Source organism: Pavona decussata, unplaced genomic scaffold (genome assembly GCF_977016875.1).
Source record: "Pavona decussata unplaced genomic scaffold, jaPavDecu1.1 SCAFFOLD_207, whole genome shotgun sequence".
NCBI lineage: Eukaryota > Metazoa > Cnidaria > Anthozoa > Scleractinia > Agariciidae > Pavona > Pavona decussata.
Window position 1 is genome coordinate 2807501 of NW_028145612.1, and position 19492 is coordinate 2826992.

The 19492-nt window shown below is 38.9% G+C and overlaps 1 long non-coding RNA gene across 2 annotated transcripts in view; it reads left to right on the forward strand.

Moving 5' to 3' along the window:
• The window catches only part of LOC146460908 (uncharacterized), a 22033-nt gene extending 12755 nt beyond the window's left edge, over positions 1–9278 (forward strand). The window contains exons 1-3 of one of the 2 annotated variants that reach the window (XR_014857531.1): positions 2211–2315; positions 2436–2490; positions 8934–9278. This is a non-coding gene — a long non-coding RNA (uncharacterized LOC146460908). Of the gene's footprint in view, positions 1–2210; positions 2316–2435; positions 2491–8933 lie in introns of those variants that run through there. The other variant, XR_014857533.1, reaches the window with a different exon arrangement.
• The last annotated feature ends 10214 nt before the right edge of the window (positions 9279–19492 follow it).

The following is a 19492-nucleotide window of genomic DNA, read 5'->3' on the forward strand; positions in this document are numbered from 1 at the left end:
TTCTTGCGAGCAGCGAGCACTTTAGCAAATACAGATGGCGAGCAGCGAGCACTTTAGAAAATACAGATGGCGAGCAGCGAGCACTTTAGAAAATACAGATGGCGAGCAGCGATTACTTTAGAAAATACAAATGGCGAGTAGCGAGCACTTCGAGTACTTCGTAAATTTTCCGCTAGCCGGAATCTCTCTTTTAATTATTAATAGGATTAACGAAATTTCGAGCAATCGAGCACATGTTAACGAGAATGCGAGCATGCGAGCAGTTGCAAAATTTTTGCGAGCACGAGCAAGCGAGCACTCGTGCAATTTTTGCGAGCAATTCGAGCAAAGGCCAAATTTTGCGAGCACTTTAAAATTGAATGGACCATTCGATACCCCTAGTATTCGGATTGGCTCATCAAAATATCAAAGCTGCCATGAGGGGGGGGGGGGAGGGTGGGGTATTAATTGACCGTGTTAAATTTATGCCGGTTTGTAAATTTTAAATTTGGCAGTTTTGCATTCCATCCGGATCTTCAGCGTAGCCAACGAATGCGCGCGCTGTGGAGGGAAAAAACCTTCAGTTACGTAACGATCGGACAAGGCGTCGCGCTTTCACGGGGAAAGCCCGTATCATTGGCAGTGTTCCCGGATGTTTAGTGCAAATAGTTAAACTCTCCACCCTCGTGCTGTTGTACATGTGACCATGAACTAGCCAGTGAATGCGCGCACTGTGGAGGGAAAAAACCTTCAGTTACGTAACAGTTGGTTTTCCAACAAAGTTAAAGTGTTCAGTAACATATCCAATAATTGCTGGACAACACATAGTGGATGTGTTTCATGACAACTTACAATGTATAAACGTTTTGCCGAGGCTTTCATTTCAACTACCCTGAAATATATTTTCAAAAACACACGTAAATTCAAAGTCACTCAAGTGAACAGAACAAATTTGGTCATGCGACTTGTTAACAATCACGGGGAATTTCGCCTGATACTTATAAAATCGGCAGGGGATATTCCGCAACATTGAGCAAGGTAATTGTTTCATTGTTCATTGCATTGATAACAAAGCACAATTTTATTGCAGAAAAGCTGCAGGCGATCTTTGTTTTGCCATTTTTCTCCCCGACACACAAAATCACGAAATTACGCAGGATATCTGTCGACTACATATTCAGTGCACCAAGACCATATTTGGCAAGTGTTGCAATGTGTTAATTAATACACAATATTTGGTGATCATTTAAGGTCAGGGATCATTTGCGACGTAGCACTCCATTCAACATCAATTTGCAGTGTTTTCTGGTGCTGAATCAAGTTCACTCGCTGTCAGCAACATGCAAAATGTTCACACATATGCCGGGCGTCTCATCTAGATAGGCGGTGATAAATACTTGGATCCGAGAACGGATGATCACCTTTCATTGTATTTGTTCTGTTGCAAACCCGGGGAGGGGGGGGGGTACTCCAAAAAAAATTGGGTAGGGGTGTGTGGCCCGCTTCCCAAAAGCCTTACCCTATTTATGACCAAAATCTGCGATTTTCCCTACCCTATTTATGACCTGAAGTAGCTTCTTCTAAAAAAAAAATCGAACCCAGGACTAGAGTGCAAAAATCTATTCCCTATTTATTACCAAAATGGCGGCAAAATGGCTAAAAGCGATACCCTATTTATGACCAAAACAGCCGAAAAACGATACCCTTTGGCGTAGCACATACCTATATAGCCCATATAAGGGTGTACCCCCCCCCCCCCCCTCGGGGTTGCAAAATTAAAACGTGATAGCAATTTAAACCGTCAGACCTCGTGACTACTTTAAAACGTTATTATATTAAAATTTTACCTTGAATTCCTAATAGTAAAGAACAAATTCTGCTATCTTTTCGCCATACTTTTCTTATGAAATTACTAGGGAGAAGTTATTCAAATATAAAGAAAATCGCTTTGGGTGATCATATCCTTAATTCTCATGACCTAAGGGGTTGAAAAACCATCGATATTACAAGGAGAAATTTGATGCTGATCACTGTAACCGTTTAATTAAGGGTTACTTAATTTGTGTCGATCTAAAAGAAACAGGCTGTGATCATGTTCTGGACATGTGAAGTAGACGGACTGATCAAAACATCACAAGCAAGAAAATTGTGACACAGTGAGTCTCATGACATGACAAATTACACGAAATTTGATCTCACTACTGTACACATACTTCTAAATAAATTTTCTTGCTTCGTTTAAAGTTCAGGCAGTAGTATTCAGCTTGAAACAGACAACCAACACCGACGTTTTCTCCAGAGTCGTGGGTTTTGCTACAATGTCTATGACAGGCGAGGTACATATTGTTTGTTAATGTAAATACATTCAACTGTTCAGAAAGTCTCCTCTGTTTAAAGGGTCAGCTTTCATCTTCTTTTCTCGTTATAGGGTATTTATCTTATATTTTTTTGCGCAGGACAAGGCCCCACTCCAAGCGATGGAGGAGCATTCCGAATCAACTGATGACAAAGGTAAAAGAAATATTATAGTTTCTTATCAGGAAAGAATAGTTTTGAAAATTTTGATTGTACAGCGAAAAAAAACTTGCCTTTTTGGCTCTGGCGTTTTGTACCTTCAAGGAAAGTAGCATGGGAAAAATAGTTCTTTTTCGTCAAGGAACGAAAAACGTGGTTTAGAAAACAATTTTATACTCCAAGATGCTCGAAAAACCGACGGCAACTTCATTAGTTTAGGGAGAACGGTCTCTCTTTCCTATAAATTTTCTGTGGCCCGAAATGTCAACTAATGAATCTAATTAGATCACGCCGTATGGTCCGAAAATTGTCTTGAGCAAAAACAAAAGTAAAAACGTATTCGAAATATTTAACTTGTCTTGTCTGATGTTCTTGACTGATTAGATAAGTGGGAATAAAGAGAAAAATAGAAATAGAAGTGTTCGTTACTTATGCCAGGGAAATAGTAAGCGCTCGTCTAAGATGTATCCTGAAATTAAAACCAAAAATACTATTAGTTTAGAGCCGATATTTCTGAAATAGCATTTAGTATACACTTGCGTCCTGAAAGGTGGATACACTGAATGGAGCCCTGTCCCTAACATTGGCTTATTTCAAATTATGAGTTCATATCAGTAAGAATGTCAATTTGTTCTCTGGCTTTCCGATGCTTTTTCTTTAGTTTGCATTTGACCTCTAACTTGTTCTGTTGGTTTCGCGACTATGCTTCTTATGCCGCAAGAAACACGACGTTGCCGGCCCTGAAGAGCAACTCACAAATTAAAGCCATTCCTGGTAACTAAACCGGACTTAAAAGGGCACTTTCACGGAGATTTTGCTGTATGTTTGTCGAAACTGTTCAATTATTTGACTTTGGACCCCTTCTCACACACGAAATTGCTCTTGGAACAGCGGGGGCTGAAAAAATGTAATAAATTCTCTGCACAAGAATAAACTTTAAAAAATTTAAGCCATTTTTCCAAGATACGTAGGGGGGACTTGAAAGTACTGCTCAATTTTTTCAAGTTGCAATCCATTTCCATGATCCTAAGTTTCTGTGCACTAGTAGGGTTATTGTTAAGAAAACTGAACCTCAAGCGACACAGGCATCTTTTCAGTCTCTATCAAATCTATTCTCGTGTCCGGATGTTTGTTTTCGGAGAAAACCTCTGGTACATTGGTTCTCCAATCTGATTGGTCAATAAAAATCTTCTAATGTAAGTCGCGTCAACCTTTTTCACCTTGGCTTTCCACGCGCGTGGATGCATGACTTACAAAAAATTTATCTTGACACTTCAGTCCTTCTGTAAAAGGTGTTTCTTGTATCGATTTAAACTTAAAGCTTAAAGTTTAAATGAGGCAAGTTCTTATAACATACATTTTTTTATAGTGTCGTCTCTCTGTAAAAAGACTTAAAAGTTTTGTGAAAATTTTTGCTTGACAATAAAGTGCACGCATTTTGGCCAACACAACAAAATTTTTGGCGGCGCCTTTCTTCTTTCCCAGAAACTTAAAATCGTTGATCTTTTTTAAAACGGTGGGTGAAATATTACCGAAATCTATAGCAATAAAATGATCTTGAAAATCTTGGGCAAAGTGTTTTTACTACAAGTGTTGAGCATATGCAGTTGTGCTGTGTGTCACATGCCTGACACATGAAAACGGAGTTTACCAGATGTACTCTGAAGATCTGGGTACGAGATTAACGAAATGCCTACTGTGCCTATTGTTAGGAAATAGAATTTCCTTATTAGGTTGAGGTATTTTAGTGGTGTGACGTAATAGCTTGTGACCGTCATGTTAATCTTGTGATCTAAACATACTATTATGCAGGGAAACCGAACGAGAACTTCCATTAATTCAAACAAAATACGTCAACATTTTCCTGTGTTCCCAGGTCGCTTTCTGCCGGTCTTTAAAAGACATATTTGTGTAATTGGAATAGAGATGGCTTTGTTCCGATGCTGAAAATTTAAGGTTACCGAGTGCTAATTAGTGTGTTCAGGGGTGCCTTCAGTTTAACGGATGTAGCGCCTCCCAGTTACATCACAGATAACCAAGTTCAAGTTCAACTTCAAGTTTCAAGTTCAAGTTTATTCAAAATTCAAAAATTTAGCAAAAAAGAGAGACTGGCCCTCAGTTAGCGAGAGCTAATCTAGGCGGGCAAGACTTAAAACTGTGAAAGGATAAAAAATAGTTAATATTATTACAGTTATTACAATCAAAGACAGAACAAATAGAATTTAGGGGAGGTGAAGAAATCACAAGTAACACGAAAAACACGAGTAACGAAAAACAAAAATTAACGAGTTGCAACTAATTGGCGAGACCCAGTTACTGTACTATAATAGGCGTTTCAATATAGTTATTTTCATTTACCAAAATATTGAAGACAAGCCGGCGAATTTCTCGTTTGAATTCTTTCTTAGGTAAATATCTTATACGACGCGGTATCTCATGTCATGTCATCGCGAAAAAGAACGTTTTTGTATTTCTAGTCTGGAATTTTGGACGTAAAAGTCTCCAGAGGTGGATGATCGAGTGTTATATGAATGGAAATTGGAACCCAAAACCCTATATCAAATTAAATTCAAATATTTCATTGCTTTTCCAAGAAAATAAATTGCCAGGTTTTCCATAAAAGGTCCAAACTTCACTGAAACTTGAAGGTCCAGATCGTCGTTCAACAGTTCCAACTCAATGCAGTTTTTTTTTTAAGTTTGTTTTCTTCTCCAGGCCAGGATCCCAAAAGCTTAAAAAACTTGTCGGGGTTTTCCTTAATTCCGTTGCGTTCAAAAGTTACAGAACATTTTCAAAACTGCGAGAAACCATTCGGAGTTAACGTACGGAAATGGCTTTCAACGAAAGAATTTTAGAATTATCGAATTACCCGACACGTTTTTGTTGATTATATATTTTTCTAGCATCTGGCCAAATTTGACTGAAATCGGTCAAATCATTGTTGACTAGTAACTCTTGAAAGTGTCTTCTCCAAGTGAAAATTAAAGTTTGAGAAAACAGCGCTTGAAAAAAATTCTCGCAACACAACTGAAACAAGTACCGCCCCCTAACGCCTGTATGAAAAATTAGCCAATCATTTTGCAAGCTACTTTTTCTTCCGGTCACCTCCTGTGGAAAGTTTCTCGCAGTTTTGCACGTAGTCGTCTCGTGTTCCACAGTAATCAACTCCTTCTTCATTTTGTTGGATATCTGCGGTGTTTGATGTACGTGGACTTTGTAATCTGTAATGATTATGCGACCGTGAGACGACGTGAGAAAAGATCAAGACATAGGACATGATTCTCGTTATTTTTTTAATTGCTTTTTTGTTTCGTTTCCGCTTGCGGAGACTTGTAAGTTTAACGCACCTGAACACAAGATTCAGTGATCTGATAACGTTCAGCCGCAAATAAAAAAAAAGGAAGCTCATTAAGCACGATTCACAAACTCGCAAATTGAAACAAGCGCGTCTCCAAATGTTCGCTTCGCTGGAAGGTTTTAAGATCTTTACCTACTTTAATTTAAAGTGTAGCTTAAAGCTATTATTGTCTTCTATAACCTCAGTTTTGTACTCGAGCAAACGCAAGTCAGTCTACCACTAAATACAGGATAGTCGAAGTGTGGGAACGTGAGGGGTCCAAGACCGTTCGCGCGATTCCAACGGGTGGTTACATCGACAGCAATACGCTGTCAATCAAAGTAAAATTTAACTTCCGGTGGAATCGCTCAATTTCTTGGCAAATACTCACTCTTTTTCTAAAATTCCTTCTTTGTTTGTAAGAACTTACTGGAAAGTTTATTTTTGTCCAAGAAAAACCCCAAAAATTCAAAGATTTTCTCTGTGAAAGTACGCGGTAACTTTAAAGGGGAAGTATCAAAAGATATCAAAAACCCCATGATACTTCCCCTTTAAAGGGGAAGTATCACGCAAATTTGCTATCATTTCAAAACGCAAAAATGTTTGTCTGTCAGTAGAAACAACAAAATAATTGTCAAGTTTCTTATAAATTATCACCCAAGTGGAATAAAACTGTCGATTAGTGCCTCTGGCCATAGACAGAGTAGGTCAGAGTGGATCGAAACTTGAAAAATGTTAGGCTGATGTTTTTCAAGTCCTCGCATTTTTGTTTCCAAAATGCGCTAGAACAGATCACGAGTTGTTCCTTTCAAGAATTGAGTTGATTTCTTTCCTCTCTTCATTCTAGAATTATTTGGTCACTGGAAAGTTTATTTTTGTCCTAAAAAAAAAAAAAAGAAAATTCAAAAATGTTCTCTCTGAACTTTTAAGAGACTCAAATTTTATTTCCTGAATTTACTAACTGTTGTTTGTTTTACAAAAAGTCCAGGCTAACCCTTTTTCGCATTTTTAAAGACATTTACCCTTTCCACACTGAAAGGAGTTAGTTTTCCATCGATGCAAAATTTCGAGCAAACATTCTGCCGAACAAAACTGTGGATTTCATTTCTTTACGACTAAATCCCAGTTTCTGAGGCGACGTTTCTGAGGCCGCTGCCACCGAAATGAACCATTAGGGTGCACTTAATTCAAAGTCTAGGTTAATATCCTACATAAACGTTTTCTGAGGTTATCGTCTTTTTGGTTTATAATTTAGGTCTTTTAATTAGCGTTAGTTCTCGAAATAGACATGCTTGGGAGTTCTTGTCGACCCATTGGCTGGCTTGCATCATTGTAGTTGGACATTCTGTTTCTTGAAACTGTTGCTCTGTTCGAGTTTTCATTGGATAACCGTTATTGGATTGGATGGCCGTGTAATTATATTAAGGTTTATTTTGATCGTTTAACCCAAAGATTTCTAAATCATTGTAAACATTCAAGATTCTAGTTAGTTGAGAATAGTCGGAGTTAGTTGAGAGTTTGTTGAGATGCAGTTCATTAAGGTGGGATATGTAGTTTTGACCGCTAGAAGTGGAGCAAGTCAAGATTGAAGTCGATTGGAGACAACACAAAAATGTCAGCCAGAATCTTAACAGATTTAATCAATGTTTATCATAGCCTTGTTCAACCTCACTTTGATTATTGTAATGAGGTGTGGGGAAATTGTAACAAAGGCCTTTCTGATAAGCTTCAAAAGCTTCAAAATCGCGCAGCCCGCATTTTGATGTCCGCTGGATATGATAGTAACTTGGATGATTTGTTCCGGGCACTAGGGTGGCGAAAACTCTGTCATCAAAGATTGGATAAAAAATCAATTATGATGTATAAAACTCTAAATGGGATGACACCAGAATATTTAAGATCAAGCTTTGTTTTTCGCGATAACTTGAATTATCATTTAAGGAATACTGAAAACACGCTAACTCTTCCACAACCGCGCACTGATTATTTAAAGAAAAGTTTCTCGTACAGTGGAGCTCAGTTGTGGAACAGTTTGCCAATAGAATTACGGCAAGCAACTTCCTTGAATGATTTTAAGACTAAATTGAGACGCCACAGTTATAAGTAAGATTTTTAAACACGGCCTCCAAGAAAAGCAGCATTTATTGTTTAGCTTTGGTTATTTTTTAACTTTTATAATCCTAGTTAGGTAGATAGATAGATAGTTGATAATTATAATCTAAGTAGCTGATGGAAAAACCGTGTATAAATAAAGTTATCCTATCCTATCCTATCCTAGCTTGGTACCTCAAAACAAACGCGAGTTCGCTCAACCCCTTTCAAACGATTAGCTCTCAACATCAATTGTCGCCTGTTTGAAACACAATTCATCAAAGCCATCCACACTTTACGGAACTGTGAATTCATTCAGGGAGGATGCATCTCTGCTAGTTAAATTTCATACCATATTGCGCATGCAGATTTCTCACGCTGCAGTATATTGTTTTGGTTGCATGCTATCCTGCGAGGGGTTAGGAGGGGGGAGGGGGGGGGGGGGATCCGTAGAAATTGGGTTGGTGTTTGTAGCGCGTTTCATTGAACCGTTAACTTCCTTCAAAACCTAGGTGATCAATTTTTCCTACCCTGTTTATATTAGGCCCTTAAGGCCCGAGGAAAGGCTTCAAATTCACGATGTTAATCAATGCACTTCTCTAGTGTTTAATTAGAGCGGTTTTCATTTGAGTGTCGTAAAACCAAAACCAAATTAATTATTCTGGCCAATCACTACAGACGCGAAAAGCACAATGAACCAATCGGAAATCGAAGCAAATATATTTTACCAACGCCAAACGAGAGAAAACGCGTGCGAGCAAGGTATGTTTGGTTTTGGTTTTCAGGCTGCTGATGGGTTAAGAAGGTGGCACGTGTTTTGCTGGCCAATTACAGAGCGGAGTAAAGCAAAACCAAAACCAAAGTGAAATTACTTTCGACACTCAATTGAAAATCGTTCAGTTTAGGACAATAATTAGCAGTCTTAGAACCTGGATTTGCACATCATGACATTAAAATTGAAGAATCAATGCAGTACACTCATGATCACTCTCCATCTTTTTGCTTTCGTCAGGCCCACTGCCTATGCCTTCAAACAACCAGGAAAATTTGCCTGTTGCATTTGCGATGCTGGAGAAGGTGCCCGATAAGTGGAGACTTCGCACTGTCCTCGGTACGGACCAATGCATGGAACAATCTTTTGCATAACGTAAAATTATGGATGCCCTATAAGAATTTATAATCCGTTGAATCTTCCCATAAAATAAATCAGTAGTTCTCATCGAAATTTCTTAAATCGTGATGGCATGTAAACAAGTGTATCTAGGAAACATGTTGATCGGATAATCTTACAAGTATTTTATGTGGATCTCTGTCATTACATTGTCTGCATGCGTAAAAATAAAAGTGGTTAATACTTGGTAGTGGTGCATATTTACTGAAAGTTAATTTTTACATAAAGTAGCTGATATAGCCCTTATTGGTGATAGAAGAAAGAAGACCGCAAGAAGACTTAACGTTTCTAATTTCTTGCTTGAACCCTACTGACGGCAAGTGGATGAACCTTTGTTTGAACTGTTGCACACAGAAACTATCCCTTAATCTTTGAGATTACAGTTTGAGCCAGTCAGAATCATCCGGATTCCGTTCCTGAATGGTGTTTGAAGTTACTTACAAAAGAAGTGATGGTAAAACAGAAATTGAAAACAAAAATAAGACCATAGTCTATGGTAACACCCTCTGGAATGCTTAAAACACTGTTGAAATAAGTTAACGTTAAATTGTTGGGACAACAATCTTATTTTTCAATTTGTTTGAAAACATAGAAATACATTTTTGTGTCGGACAAAACAGGGATTTGATTATCGCTCCTTTTCGGTGATAAATTTCCGGGCTCCGCCATGTTGGATTTCATGACGTAACATGGTTTCTCTACTGTTTTACACAAAAGAACTTCCGCTCTCTGACAACAGCGGCAACCGTATGACGTCATAAAATCCAAAATGATGGCGCGCGGGAAATTTAAAAGCGAAAATAGACGATAAACTTGAATTTTATTTCTTTATTTCAAACTAAACTGACTTAAAAATTTAGACATTTCCAACAATTTAAATTCAAAGTTTGTTGTCAGGGTGGAGTTTCCCTTTAAAATATTTCTGTCACAATTGTTAAGGTTTTTCCATAGATGCAGGAGAATCTGTTTAACAATAAAGAAGCCTCGACTGTGCTCTGTTCTGTTTCAAAGCACTTAGGAACCGGCTAGAGCACGAAAGAAGTGTAGGGGGAAACACGAGACGTAGTCGAGTGTTTCTCCCTACTTCTTGAGTGCTCTAGTCGCATCCTAAGTACTTTGAAACAGAACAGAGCACAGTCGAGGCTTCTTTATTTGTTTTATGATAAAGATTTCTTTTATTACCCCCTGCATTCACCCTCATTTTCAAAACAAACTTCATTTTCCGAACGAACGGATGTGGCGTCAGCGTGCATCTGTACTCTGATAAAGCACGCTAAAAAAAGCCAATCACAATCCTTGTTAGAATGTTTCAAATGATTTGATTGGTTGAACAAGACGAAAGCTGTCAGACATGTCAAAACAAGGTATCAAAGTTTACAAACTTCGCTCAGTTCGAATGTAACGCAAGCAGCGTCACCGCTTCTGCAGTTTTCCCAATTAAAAATCGGGACGGAAAAGTAAAATGTTCATTGAAATCCGGTGGGTTTCTGGCTCTTGAAAATCTGGACGTCATTAGCATGGCAATTCGAAAACAAACTGCTTAAAGCTCGCGGTCGGTGATAAACCAACTGCTGCGCTGTGTTTTGTGAATGAGCAACAGTCGAATTCACGGGAGCAAGAGGATTGCTGGAACTGTTGACACCGTTAGGAAAAGGGCTGCTGTGACTGCTGCGGCCTCCCACTCAATGCTCCGGAGAGGATATTGAACAAGCTGTTAGTTGTTCACTCGAAGGGCGAGCGTTGTAATTTCTGAGGCTTGCTTCACTGCGGTGAGCGGAGGTGGACATGATGCGGCGTGATAGAATTGCACCGAAAATGTAAGGATCTTGTAAGCTTATATATTTGCAGATATTTGTATATTCGCTAGCTAATTAAATTTTCAGTTTTCTCAATTTTTTGTTCGATCTTTTTGTACGAGAATATGTAATCTTTGGTGTTTTTTGTCACTGCCTTCGATGTAATTTCGTCAATTTCGGCGGTTGACATGTTCGGTGCAATTCTCTGTTTGTACTGTTTTTTACCTTGTATGCGCACAGGATGGTCTATCTCCATTAAAGCTTAAGCTCGTATTCGTTTTCTAGGATATAAAATACGTCTGGATCGAATAATAATAATAACAATAATAATAATAATAATAATAATAATAATAATAATAATAATAATAATAATAATAATAATAAATGAATGAATGAAGAAATAAATAAATAAAACCGAGATAGAAGTCCTGGAATTCCACAAACGGGCTGATGGTGTGACACCGTTGCTCCATGCATCTGTACTCTGATAAAGCACACTGTTTCAACCAATCAGCGCGCGCGTTATATCGAAACTTTATTATAAATAACTTAAAAAACCAAACCATTGGTGTTTTGAACAACGACTACGGCCTGTTGACGGAGCAGCTACAGTGACAAAGGCGGTTCATCATTGCCTAGATGGATTTTAATAACCGGTGGAACAGATAAATAGAGTTGGAGCCTTTTTTCGGCAAGACTACTTCAAATAGATCTAAATTAAGGTTGTTGGTTGTTAAGAAAACTTTACGAAGAGATTTGGTGTCAAAAAAGCCTCCATTCTCGTCCCCAGAGCCCATGCCAAAAACAAAAAATCAAAAACTAAAAAAAAAATCGCTCATTAAAAAGGAAGTTTAGCCGAAAACTTTACGAAGAGATTTGGTGTCAAAAAAGCCTCCATTCTCGTCCCCAGAGCCCATGCCAAAAACAAAAAATCAAAAACTAAAAAAAAATCGCTCATTAAAAAGGAAGTTTAGCCGGCGGCCACTGACTTAAAGCGAATTTTGACCACTCTTGTTGAAAATGGCGCAACGTTTCCTTCACTTAGTTACAAAATAGTTCCAGAGCACTGAGAGAAATAAACCAACTAAATCCTCTAAATGAACAACTCATGATCTGCTCTAGAGAATTTTGGAAACGAAAAAAGGGCGACTACTTCAAAAGAGGCAGAGGACAATTTTTTTTTATTTATTAATTTTTTTTTTCAAGTTGGCATCCGTTCCGACCTGAGACTTTTAGTAATGAAAAACACTGAGTTCATCCAGTCCATCAGAAATACTGTATTATGGAGCTAGTACAATGGAGGTCAGCGTAGTTTGGGCATATAATCCATGGTAACTGGGTTAGGGTAACTATATGGAGAGTTAGTTGACTATATGGAGGGTTAAGGTTAGGGCTAGTACCGGATCCTCTAGTAAAGGATCTATTCAGCTAAAAATTGTAGAGCAAATTATCTAGAAAACAGTAGAGCAGATTTTACGGTCAGAGAAGTATTTTTTTCCAATATTTTAAAAGGCACGAAGAAGACAAGCCGTCCCTTTCGAAATATTGAAAAAAATATACCTCCCTGGCCGCGAAATCAGCCTTGTTCTGATATTGTTAACAGTCGATAAGTAGCATAATATCACTAAAGAATTTTCCGCATTCGCTTCCCTGGTAATAGAATTAAGTTTCTTTCTTATAACTCCTCTAACAAAACTTTGCTTGCCGCCAAATAGCGTCAAAAAAAGCCCTGGAACCACGGTAACTTTGCGCGAGGTAGATCAATGTTGGATCACCGGCCTTAGCTTGATCGATCTTTCTATTGTGGGCCATTTCTATTTTATTTTAGTTATTATCAATCAACAGAATTAAAAAAAAAAAGAGGAAACTCGCAACTTAGAAATAATAAAAAAGTCAGCTGCTGTAGAACCGAAGCGCGATAGGACGAACGCAGTTAGAAGATCACATTCTGACACGCAGTGCCTCCCTTGTATGAGCTAGTATTCAATTTGACCAATTTTATATATAACTCGTGCTCAGCCTTAACGGCTTCTATGATGAACAATTTTTTGACCTCACTACTATGTTTAGTGTGACAAGGTCTTCACCTTTTAGGCGAGACTTTATGCGCGATGTTCAAAGTAGATTTGTGATGATAAATTGAATTTCCCTATAGTATGCATTCCAGATGAAATCAATCTAGCTTGCCCAGAGTGTTTTTTAATTTCAGTTAAACTGCTCGTATTTCTCGACTACCTAATACCCACTTACCCGCCAAACCCAGTAATGAAAATATCGTTAACGTGTGATACTGATTCGTTCTCTTGATTATATCTTAATTAACGCACGGTTCTCTTAGCTTCACTTATATTAAAGGCACAGCAACTGAATTAGTTTTTGTCGCAACAAAAGAAAGGTTTTGCAATTGCTATCCACACCATCTGTCGTATCTCGCGAATTTTCCAGCAGTACAAAATGGGATTCAGTGAAGAGTTTACGAAAATCAATGTCGCGCTAATAAATCGCGAAATCTTCGTGGTTCTGTTAACGCCTCGAACTTGAATCACGATCATTATACAAAAAAGTGGAAGATAGCAGAGAATAAATGTGACATAAACTAACAACATGTTATTCACGGACCGTTTATACCGAGCCAGATTAAATCCAGTGTGCATTTTACTCGCTGTGCAGTTTCTCGGTCTCATTTCGAGAGTTGGTGCTATCTTATGATTCCAACGCCCTTCCTGGTGCCTCAAAGTTACATAAATTTTTAAATAAGAAGCGGTCGTTAAAAACAAAAATAGCGCTAAAATTGCATTCGCAAAAGCGTTATAAACATTATGATTCCAGAAAATCAAGGTCGTTCCTGCAATGGTGAGGACCGACAGAAGTATTAGCAGACATACGACTCTTTTTGCTGTTACCATTAGACGATACCGCACACGAAAATGTAAGGCCAGATAACGATCCAACGCTATTAATGTAAGAGTTGCAAGGGAAATAAATGGAACAAACCAGTTTACGAAGTAGAAAATTGCTCCGATCGTGCGAGAAGCCTTAAGCTGGCCATTTATTGCTGTGACTACGGAAGCAATGTAGAGCGGCTGCACAACAACACCGACTCCCAGATCCCCCAATGCAAGACTGAGCAGGAATGCTTTAAACACAGGGTGAACTTGAAAAGGAGACAGCTTCCACAGAGCCACTATTACAAACGTGTTTCCAAGAATCGCTATCGCGGAAAAAATCGCGTTCACAGTGACGTCTGCGATATACAGAGAGAAAGGAATATCTGAATCGATATAGAGCCCCTCAAGAACAACCGAAAAGTTGTCAGCCATGCTGTCCACGGATCACAGCGTTCTGTATCCTGGTACAAAGCTGAAGACTCTCGAGAGAATTTTCGTTAATCCCGGGTTATGCTGATTTCAACTGCTTGAAATGAATCTGTAGCTTCACTTTTTCATGAAATTTGATCTTCAGGTAATTCTAATTGAACAGTTGACAACATGTAATTATACATGAATTCGACTAGAAATTGCAATTATTTGTGCACATAATCGGTGCTTTTTATTGATTTTACGGACGGACTGTGTCCTTGAAGGAAATTGGTTTTTGAAAGAAAACAAATAGCGTCTCACATTGAATATCTGCTGAGCAAATGTTTCTCACGGGTTCACTCTGAATGGATATATACTTTTTGAAAGGCTGTGATTGCTAAGCCGGTGTCGAAAATGTCGAGAGTGGTCGGCGAAACAAAAAAGACACGCGTGAAGGAAAATAGCACTCTAAAATTCGCAATAGCGGATTGCATGACAAAATTAGAAATATCATTTTTTTGAAAATATATTGAACTTCAGCGGGGCTCAGGCTGCATAAAGCATCTTGAGATAAGTGGTAGTAGTTTTTTTATAACCATCCTCTGCCTTCCGAAGAGTTATCTTAAGCGCCATTAGTATTAGATCACTCGGTTGGTGGTGGAAGCGAGAGGGCGAGATAATCCTTGGGGAGGTAGGAAAGGATTGCAGAAATCTCGAACTATCCTTAGTAAAAGATGCTTTATGCAACCGGGTCCAGGCTACTCATCCTGTTAAAACAGTGAATTAAAAGAGATAAAAATTAGAGGATGAAGTAGTTAGTCTCGCAAAATTGATATCCTATTTAAATTATCCCTGTCCTTTGTATTGATTTCTTTGAATCCAATCGTTCATATCAGTTTTCATTCGTGTCGGAAGTAATTTACGTTTTCTTTGGTTCTATTTTAGTTCGCTCCGTGATTGGTTAGAACCAAAAATGCTGTGTAACTTTCTCAACTAGTTGAAAATAAAACTAATCGAAGTTTGTTAAGTAGCACGTGCCACGTCTTAAAGGCCGATGTTCACGGTCAAGCGCATGCGCGAGCAGACCGGCTCAAAATAAATTGTACGGGTCGACACTAAATTCGATGCGAGCTTGTGGTGGAACAATCTGTTGAAATCGCGCCTGAATTTGGATCATCCGCTCCTCGTTCTTCACTTTTTATAATCTTTGTTTCCTGTTGTAAATATAAGTTCGATTTTTGTAAGGTTAAAAGTGTTTTAGCATCCGAAAACGACATTTTTGACGATGGATCGTCAAAGGAGACTTCGCGGCCGACCGGCGACGGGACGTTCTGTGGACTCTCTGGAAGCACAGAAGTTAAAGCGGACAGAGTGGAGTGGATGTAGAAATCTTGTGTGGTTAACAAGATACGTCCACCAAACGTGGAAAATTGGTAAAGGGATAAGTCTGTTTAAAATAGACAACGATTTCGCAGCACATCTGCTTTCGCTGGAAATGGCAAAGGTCACCAACTGGCTTTGGATGAGCTCGCGAGGATTTTCTAGATTTCAATCGTACTGTTTTTTCATATGGAAGTCAACTGTCAAAAACGGAGAATTCGACGGACAAACAGCATCAAACATCGGTGTTTTGCTTTGGATGGGAAAAATTGTAGAACACTGAGACGCGAAGCGAATAAATATGTGATTAAATGTGCGAGTTAGTTGTAGTCGTCTATGAGCGGGCTCGAATAGCGGGCAGTCGAGAAAAAAAACCCAAAAGATTTGCGACAAACTACAAAATCTACTGTAAGGTATTCATTTATCTATAAAATGATGGTCATTGCGAATGGCAAACGCAGTTTTGATTTGCCACCATGGCAGAGTTTTCTCCGGCAAATGCATTCCGGCATCTCGGAAGGACGCTCAGTGTTGTTGTTACTAGACTTACTAAACGGTCGCATCGCTTCTTTGAAGCTTGCGGATTTCTCGTTCTTGGCCTTCTCGCTGGTCTAATAAAATCAGGCTATCGAACGAATGCACTATAGTAAGTTTATCACTTAATGCTGATGAAATACTGGATTTAAGTACGTAAGTTTGAGGGAGCTTCTCGGCTTTTCGAACCGCGCGTAATAAATCGACATTGTACTAGAATAAAACCGTATACGTTCGCATATGTTCATAAGTTCTGGCATTTCTTGAATGTCATGGGGCATGCACGAAGCGGCGCTGCAAAAATCTCCATGTGTTTTACATGGACAGCCTTTTTTTTTTCTTTCTGAAACAGGCCCGTAGCAAGGCTAAAACAACTAGGGGGGCCGAGCAGATTGGTTGAACAAAACTGCCCTCCCCCCTCCCCGTCATTCAAACACAGACCGATTCCTCGAGGGAGTTTAAGATTCAATGAGAACATCATTTACTAAGCAAAGCAATAACTTTGTTGCAAACTCTTTGCACCTGCATCACACTTTTCTGTGCATTTCTTTGCCGTTTCTTTTTTACGCTGAATACCATGTGAAACTTCCTGATTTTCACGTTTAAAGGAGGACGTAAAAGACGATCGACGACAAATTTTTCTTTCTATTTTTAAATTTGAAGTCGAGTAGTAAGAATCCGACTGTAGGAGAATTTCCTTTTCTGTGCCTCTTGAGAGGACATATTTGTGGGGCTTTCGACAACGCGCTAACACTAATTGTTATAAACTAAGGTCATTATATTGCTATCAATGGGCGGACGTCCAACAAGTATATTATTTCAACAGCTTGTATGGCTTGAGATTGGTTGATTTCGATCCATTTTGTTCCTTATTTTTGATTCACAAGGTAGGAGTGCCTTTGCTGTTGTTGTATATAAAAACAAACTGCTAGCGAAGGAAACTGTATTAAAGGTTGTGAAAAGGCAGTTACAGCGTCAGAATTCAAGACTGATTGACGCACATTAATTTATTTTAACTATATATTATTTTGCACATTTAACTTCCAAAAATTCTGAGGGGGCTCAAGCCCCCCCGGCCCCTCCTCCTGCTACGGGCCTGTGAAACGTGACCGAAACACTGGCCGGTCAGTTTTATTTTTATGCCAGCAAGTTATAAGACTTACCTGCCGTATCCCGCCGGTGTTGTGTACTCGCTTCTAATTGGTCCAAAAACAATTGGCTTGACAGCGCTTACGTTATCGCTCGCACATGCGCCGAACCGTGAAACTCTCCCTTTAAATTCTCTCACGAGTATTAATTTCGTTACTTTCGCGCATTTTTCATTGCTTCGCGAAAAATCAAGTGGATCCTCTGGCTACCATGAACTCAATACAGGGCAGTTGACCGATGCACTTTAATAACCTTTTCCCTTTTTCGCTTTGCTAACAGGTGAACAGAACCCTATTATTTTATTTCATCGACGAAACCTCCTGATTACACATGCTATTACCATCGACGTGAAAAACCATTTGAAAGGATTTGATATGTTTACAGTGCAGATTCATATTCAGATTAAGGCATGGGCTCGCTATCGAACTATCGACTCGCTTGTCTTCGTGAACGAAAACACGGCGCCTAGATTCTGCTATGAGGATAGGGCCACTGTTGTATGTTATAAATTGTATAATGTAAGCAAAGCCGGGGCTTTTTTCCTTTGCGGGAGATTAGTTTTGTAACACTGCTTATCATCTTCTGACGAACTTGCGACTTCTAGAAACAACTTTGACAACTTTGTGAGAAGCTCCGAACCAATTTCGTTAGCAACTTATTTTCCAGGCATTAACTGCACAATTATTGACAAGTTAAAAAAAACTAACATTTCTTAGCTGACAGTTAAAATCATATTGATGATGGCCGGCGCCTTGTTGTAGACAGCAGCAAATGTTATTCTTGCCTTTGGCCGGAGTTGACGCCATATGTGAGTTGAGTTTGTTGGTGAAGTTCTCGCCCCTGCTTCGAGGGTGTTTATCGGAGTAGTCCGGTTTTCTTCTCTCCACAAAACCCAATGTTTTTGGCAAATTTCAACTGATTCGACCTGGAACGTTAGGTCACCTTTGATCGAGTTCCTAGAGAGCTCTTTGGTGCTCCGTGGGTAAACAATTACATTCACAATTTTCTTTTGGAAAAAAATAAACAAAATGCTAACAAATGTTTCTAATGACACACCGAGATCACCAGAGTTCTCAGTTTCAGAATTAAGGATGGTGCCTACTAATACAGATGTATTTTTGTACAGTTTATGACTATGTGGGAAAAGCAGATCTTACTGCAAGGGCTACTGGAATCCAAAAAGAAAATTGGGGTTAGCCCGCATTTTTTAGAGATAATTAAGCAACAAAAATTCTAAAAAGCGCCAAAATACAAAATAAGGTATCGATTTTTTTCCCAAATGGAAGCTTTCAAATGATCTCTGAAAAATGCGCGGTTACCCCTAATTTTCTTATCGGATTCCAATAACCCTTGCCAAGATCTTCTTTTCCCGCGTAGTTATAAACCGCGCAAAAAATCTCTGTTTTTGTAGGCACCCGACTTTCTCGGACCATTTAATAAATGAACCCCTTCAGGCGGCTGGAATGTCGGCTGATAATGTTTTTGTTCGGAAAATGAATATTTGGCCGTAAGCGAAGCTTCGAGGGATAATGTGAAAATTTTGAGGACAATCTCTCAGCCAAGGACATTATCAGCCGACATACCAGCAAGCCAGAAAGGGGTTTATTTATTTTATAACCCTCCCATTAGTTTTTATATCGCGCGAAAACCGCTCGTAAAAAAAGCCAGTGGTGATCTGATGGCAGATGCGCGCGATTGACGTAAACACGTACATTTGATTGGAACTTTAGGAACTTTAGTTTCACTGTGATTGGACCAAAACTTGACAAACTGACTCAGTTTGCGTAGGACTAAATCTGAAAGTCTACTTGTAACTTTCTACACCTTCAAAGACGTTGACAGCATGTTTTGTTGACATTTTTGTACTTTCCGGAACAACATTTGCGACCAGCTTTTTGCTGTAAACATGACTGGACATTTACAAAACGAGTTTGTTTGTTTGTTTTTGTTTTTGTTTTTTTTGTTTTTTTCAGGTAAAATAATAAAGATGAAAAGGTGAAATTCTTCGGCTGGCATTTTTCCGCTGGCTTTTTTTTTCTTTCAATGGAAATAATAGGAGGGCAAATATCGACGCAGGCGGGGGTTATTGCGTGATAACCGTCATGTGAATTTGCACCACGTGACGTAAAGTAGCCAATAAAATCGCGCGAAAATTGATGGCGGAGTTTTATCTCCAATTTGACATTTTACACATCTTACACAAAGGGTAATTTTGTGATAGTGAAATCCGCTGTATCCATTC